This window comes from Chiloscyllium plagiosum, unplaced genomic scaffold, assembly GCF_037043375.1.
Source record: "Chiloscyllium plagiosum isolate Xiang-an unplaced genomic scaffold, Cpla_swu_hap1 HiC_scaffold_51, whole genome shotgun sequence".
Classification (NCBI taxonomy): domain Eukaryota; kingdom Metazoa; phylum Chordata; class Chondrichthyes; order Orectolobiformes; family Hemiscylliidae; genus Chiloscyllium; species Chiloscyllium plagiosum.
This window is the reverse complement of record NW_028270189.1, coordinates 9,804,213-9,810,528: the sequence shown is the minus strand read 5'-3', so window position 1 is coordinate 9,810,528 and position 6,316 is coordinate 9,804,213. Positions and strand designations below refer to the sequence as shown.

The following is a 6,316-nucleotide window of genomic DNA, read 5'->3' as shown; positions in this document are numbered from 1 at the left end:
AGCCAATCGAGTCTGTAGGGACACTCTGAACAGCATCTCAACCAGACCTAGCTCCCCTCTCTATCACTGCAGGCCTCTGGCTTGTGATTTTAAATAAACCTGCTGCAATAAAACCTGGCATCGTGTGACTGCTGACCTTATCACTGCGTTACCCATGGCTAATTCACTTAACTTACTGAATTCACTCCCTGGACACATCAGCGCAATTTAGCATTGCCAATCCACCTAACCTATAGACTTAACAGCAGTGCGACCCACTGAGCAAATGTACCATCACATTGAATACGATCTGTATCATGTGTAATGGCTTTACACACTGGTAACTCCGCCTAGTGAAAGCAAGCTGCCCCCGTCAACTCGAATTCAATGCATTCAAACGCGGTTCTACGCTGTACATCCTCATTAGTGCTGCCGGAAATGTTTCTGCACTCGGATCTGAGTGAGTTTACTCTTTTTTCTTACTCAGATTCCTGCTTTAAGTAAACACATCAGTCAGGAACAACTCTATATAATGGTTTTCATTGCAACACAAACACAATGTGCAGTTTACAGAAATTACGTGCTTGCACTTTCACTGACGCTCTCTGCCCCAGGAGCTGCAGTCCTTCCCCAGCTGATTCAGACAGCACTGTCCTTCCTGTGACATATGCAATCGAGAATGGAAGGCCAAGCATTAATAACCTTCACTGGGGAACAGAGCCACAGTTTTAAAACTTTCACGATGCCCCCAGCGGAGAATTGAGCCCTGTGACAGGAGGGGACACTAACCACGATACTGTGGAGGACAAAAACATCGAAGGAGGCCCTTCAGCCTGTTGTGGCTGCACTTGTCCAACACAACTGCTTAACGACCTGAATCAAGTTTTTCATTGTTTCGCCTATAATCTTATATGTTTTGGCATCACAAATTAACATCTCATTTTTTTCAGGTTGGAAGGGTTTCCACCTCTCTGACCCTTTCCGCACATCTACTCAAAACTTTCTGCCTTTTCCCGAAATCTCTTGGCCCCAGTGTTCGATCCCTCCATCAATAACAAACGCTTTTTTCAGTCTATCTTATCCATATCCCTCATTATTTTGTACATCTCAGTCATATCTTCACCAATCTCCTCTGCTCGGCGACAAACAACCCCAGTCTGTCCAATCTCTCCTCATAACTGAAACTCTTCAGCCCAGACAATATCCCAATGAATCTCTCCTGCAACGTTCCCAGTGCGATCACATCATTGCTATACTGTGAATTGCAGAACTGCACACAGTAATCTAGCTAGAGCCGAATTAACTTTTTTTATCTATTCTGTTACAGTATGAGGGCCTCGCTGGCTCGGTAGTATTGATTGTGATCCCTAATTGCACAGCGGGCAGTTGACACTCAACCGTATTGCAGTGAGTCTGGAGTCACATTGAGGCCCGACCAGGTAAGAATGGCAGGTTCCTTCCTCAAAGGACGTCAGTGAACCCGATGGTTTTGTTTTTTCAACAGTTGACCATGGATGTATAGGTGTTATTAGATTCGTAATTCCAGATATTTATTGAATCTCAATTCTAACACCTGGCATGGTTGGGGTCAAATCCGGACCCTGGTTCGTTTGCTTATTGTCTGAATTAACAGTCCAGTGGTAATAGTGCTCAGCCATTGCAGAAAACCCGTGAAACTACTCTTTCTCAATGAAGTCACTTTTCCTCGATATTGTCCTGTGTCATTTTCCTGAGCTTGACTCCCAATAATCGCAAGTCTATATCAGTAAAAGCTGCTACCTGAGGATTGGCCTCACAACAGCGGTAAGCAAATGAAGCAACTGGTCTGCAGGTCCCTATGGTGGGGTTGGGGCACGTTCACCCAGCAACAGTGACCGCAGCAGCACAGAGTGAAGAGTATCAATGTGAGAGTCTGTGTAAGATTCTGCAGTGCCTTAATGAAATAGCAAATGACTCCACAACTACACGATGAAAGAGCAGCGCTCCCAAAACTGGTGCCCAGTTAAACCTGTTAGACTCTAACCTGGTGTTGTGTGATTTTTAACTTTGTACACCATAGTCCAACACCGGCATCTCTAAATTAATAAAATGGGGGTGTGGGACGGAAAGTTCGGTTAGTGATCGAAGGAGGGAGAGAAATCTCTGAGAACGGGTGGATTTGAATTCGGACATATGAAACACAGAGATGTGAGCGAGCAGAATTTGAAGGGAAAAGATAATCACCTTTGGAGAAAATTACCATGTTGAAGCAACTGATTCCTTCGTGTTTCACAAAAACTGGGGCAGTTAGAGCAATTAGTGCCAGGACTCCGAATCGAACCGAGGTTACTGCGACCACAACGCAGAGTACGGACCACTATACGATCATGGCACTCCACAGACGCGCACTCTGACAGTGCGCAATAAGTACTGTATCATAGGAAATGTTAGGCAGCGCACCAAATGAACAATATCAGTGCTGAGCGAACAGTGGCAGATACGTGGGAACTCAGAATGGGCTGACCGTTTAATATCGGTTCCCCCAGTGGCTGTGGTGATTCCATTATTTATATGCTGTAGGCTGAGATAAATAAATTTCTCGAAAACATCAAAAACTCCGGGGACAGTGCAGGTGTTGTTGAAATGTATGCTTCAATAGTAATGCAGTTTAACATCGGCTACTTTACCAGTTTTCCCCCGACACACACACACAAGGCAGTAACCACTGCTGCCACATAGTCCCAATTCCCAGCCCCAGAATCAGAGGAATTGAGTGGCGCAGTCGCGAAGATCCAACTGGAAGACGGGATGGGAATGAGATCGCACAGATACTCGAGGACTCCAGTGACACAACCATTGAATGCACGGCATTTCTATGACGGTTTAGAGGCGCAAGTAATTCCGAGGTTGGGAGTGCTCCTGGCCAAAGGCGGGACAGAAGGGAAATTATTTTCCCGTTTATAGCAATCTACAGTGCAGCTTGCTGAGAGAGCTGAGTGCCACAACTGGAGCGTGTGCGGCTGGTTTGAAGTTTGAACTTGCTTCACTGTCACCAACTTGCCTGGAATGAATTGCTTTCACCATTTTTATTTCCAATTGTTTAATATCTCCCTGCAGTCTGCGGCTTTCTTCCTCATTGTTAATTGCATGACTAACTGTTGTATGATCTGCACACTGCTGAATCACGGCCACTACAAGTAAATATGAATCATTGATCTATATGAGATAACAGTGGAACTCACTGCAGGCATGATTCGTAGGTTTGCAGGCGACGTCAGAATTGTAGACAGTGAGGAAGATTATCTAAGTTTCAAAAAGATCTTCATCCAATGAGTCGTTGGACTGAAAAATGTAACATGGAGTTCAATCTGGATAAATGGAAGGTATTGCATTTTGGTACAACAACAAGAGTAGGGCTTTGCGTAGTGTTGGAGAACACGGAAGCTCGGGGTGCAGGTGCATAATTCCTTGTAGTTTGCATCACCTACAGACAAGATGGTTCAAAGGCATTTAACATACTTCCCTTCATTGCTCAGTCCTTTGTGTATAGTAGTTGGGACGTTATGTTGAAGCTTTGCAGATCATTGATGAGGCCTCTTCTGGAATATTATGTCCAGTTCTGGCCGCCCATCTGTAGGAATGATATTATTCAGCTGCAGTAGGTTCAGAAAAGGTATACACGCATGTTGCCAGACTATTTTCAGATTCGAGATCAGGGTGCTGGAAAACCACAACAGGTGAGGCAGCATCCAAGGAGCAGGAGAATATTTTTTTCGCGCAAGTGTCGTTCATCAGGCTCTTGCCCGAAACGTCGATTCTCCTGCTCCTCAAATGCTGCCTGACCTGCTATGCTTTCCCAGCACAACACTCTGGACTCTGATCTCTCATCTGCAGTTCTCACTTTCTCCTAGTTGAGACCGATTTCACTCTCGGTTAGGGGTTTGAACGGTGACCTGACAGAAGTTTATGAATTATTGAGAGGCAAGTTAGAGTTAACGAGAGCTGCCTTTTCCCAGGATGGGGATTTCAAGACTAGAGGGCATATGTTTAAGAAGAAAAGAGAGAGATTTTGTTTTTGAAAAGGTCATGTGAGGCATTTTGTAAGGAAGGTGTTTTACGTGTGCAATTAACTTGCTGAGCAAGTGATGGATGAGTGTACGTTTGCAACATTTAATGGACAATTGATTCCAAACATGAATGGGAAAGTGTGATTTTTAAAATAAATTTTATCATGCCTAGTACATCAGTTATTTCCCAGAGGACATTTAAGAGGCAACCATGGTATTATCCATCTGGAGTCTCCTGTGGGACAGAACAGATGAATATTACAGTTTGCTTCCCGAACTGGCATCAGTGAATCAGATGGGATTTACCACACAACTGATTCATGTCATCACGAGACTCTTCAATTCCAGGTGCGTATTGAATTCAAACTCCACTATCTGTCCTGCCAGGACCTGAACCCTTTGTCCCCAAAATATTACCTGTTTTTTGGATTAACAACAAAGTAATAAAACTACAAGGGCATTATAACCACTTAACGGGTACAGGAGGAGGCAGATGAGACTATATAAGTTTGGCAGTATAGGCCTGTTTTCATGCTGTATGACTCTATGATTGTCGCTATGGAACAAATAGCTGGTTGGGATTAACAACAACATTGACAGCATAATCGAATACCTGATGGGATATGTAATCCTGCTGGAGTGTCCGGAGGTTGTTTTGCTCATTGACCCCTTCCCACTCACGGGACAGGTGAACGGTCTTCCACCAGTGTTACTGATTAAATGAGTTTCCATTTCTGTCGTTAATTGATTCCCTTCCAGCAATTCCCACATTGCCCTGCTTTCTCTGTGGTATCAGTGTCCTTTTTTTCCTACCCAGGGTGAACGATCCTTTCAAATTGTGTCCACACAGATACGAATCCCGTTTTCCATGTTGTGAATGTGTTTTCATTGTTTCTCATTCACCCACAGGGTGTGAGTATGACTGGTCAGGGCAACATTTATTATTCGCCCCTCGTTCATTGCTGTCTAGCTGCACCACAAACCGGGGTGCGATCCCTGCCTCGGGTCTCTGCCTGTGGGCAGTCTGCACATTCTCTGTGTGTTGTGTTTTTATTTCTCCCTCTGACCTAGGATGTGCCAGTTACAGGGATCAACAATGGAAAATGTAGGGTTATGGGATAGGGAATACCATAGTCGAACACTGGCATCTCGAAATTAATGAAATGGGGGTGTGGGACGGAAAGTTCGGTTAGTGATCGAAGGAGGGACAGAAATGTCTGAGAACGAGTGGATTTGAATTCTGACATATGAAACACAGAGATGTGAGCAAGCAGAATTTGAAGGGAAAAGATCATCACCTTGGAGAAAATTACCATGTTAAAGCAACTGATTCCTTTGTGTTTCACAAAATTTGAGACACTTAGAGCGATTAGTGCCGTGACTCGGATTCGAACCGAGGTTGCTGCGGCCACAACGCAGAGTACTAACCACTATACGATCACAGCGTTCCACACTCACACGAGCAGCATGCAATAAGTACTGTATCATAGGAAATGTTAGGCAGCGAACCAAATGCACAATATCAGTGATGAGCGAACAGTGGCAGATACGTGGGAACTCAGAATGGGCTGACCGTTTAATATCGGTTCCCCCAGTGGCTGTGGTGATTCCATTATTTATATGCTGTAGGCTGAGATAAATAGATTTCTCCAAAACATCAAAAACTCCGGGGACAGTGCCGGTGTTGTTGAAATGTATGCTTCAATAGTAATGCAGTTTAACATCGGCTACTTCACCAGTTTTCCCCCACAAGGCAGTAACCACTGCTGCCACATAGTCCCAATTCCCAGCCCCAGAATCTAAGGAATTGAGTGGCGCAGTCACGAAGATCCAACTGGAAGTCGGGATGGGAATGAGGTCGCACAGATACTCGAGGACTCCAGTGACACAACTGGTCAATGCACGGCATTTCTATGACGGTTTAGAGGCGCAAGTAATTCCGAGGTTGGGAGTGCTCCTGGCCAAAGGCGGGACAGAAGGGAATTATTTTCCCGTTTATAGCAATCGACAGTGCATCTTGCTGAGACAGCTGAGTGCCGCAAATGGAGCGAGGGCGGCTGGTTTGAAGTTTGAACTTGCTTCACTATCACCAACTTGCCTGGAATGAATTTCCTTCACCATTTTTATTTCCAATTGTTGAATATCTCCCTGCAGTCTGCGGCTTTCTTCCTCATTGTTAATTGCATGACTAACTGTTGTATGATCTGCACACTGCTAAATCACGGCCACTACAAGTAAATATGAAACATTGATCTATATGAGAAAACAGTGGAACTCACTGCAGGCATGCT

General features: G+C 44.7%; 1 non-coding gene across 1 annotated transcript; it reads right to left on the bottom strand.

Annotated features, from left to right (window-relative positions):
• Positions 1 to 5,398: 5,398 nt before the first annotated feature.
• trnah-gug (transfer RNA histidin (anticodon GUG)) lies at positions 5,399 to 5,470 on the bottom strand. Its single transcript has one exon. It is a non-coding gene; the product is annotated as a tRNA-His (tRNA).
• Between the last annotated feature and the right edge of the window lie 846 nt (positions 5,471 to 6,316).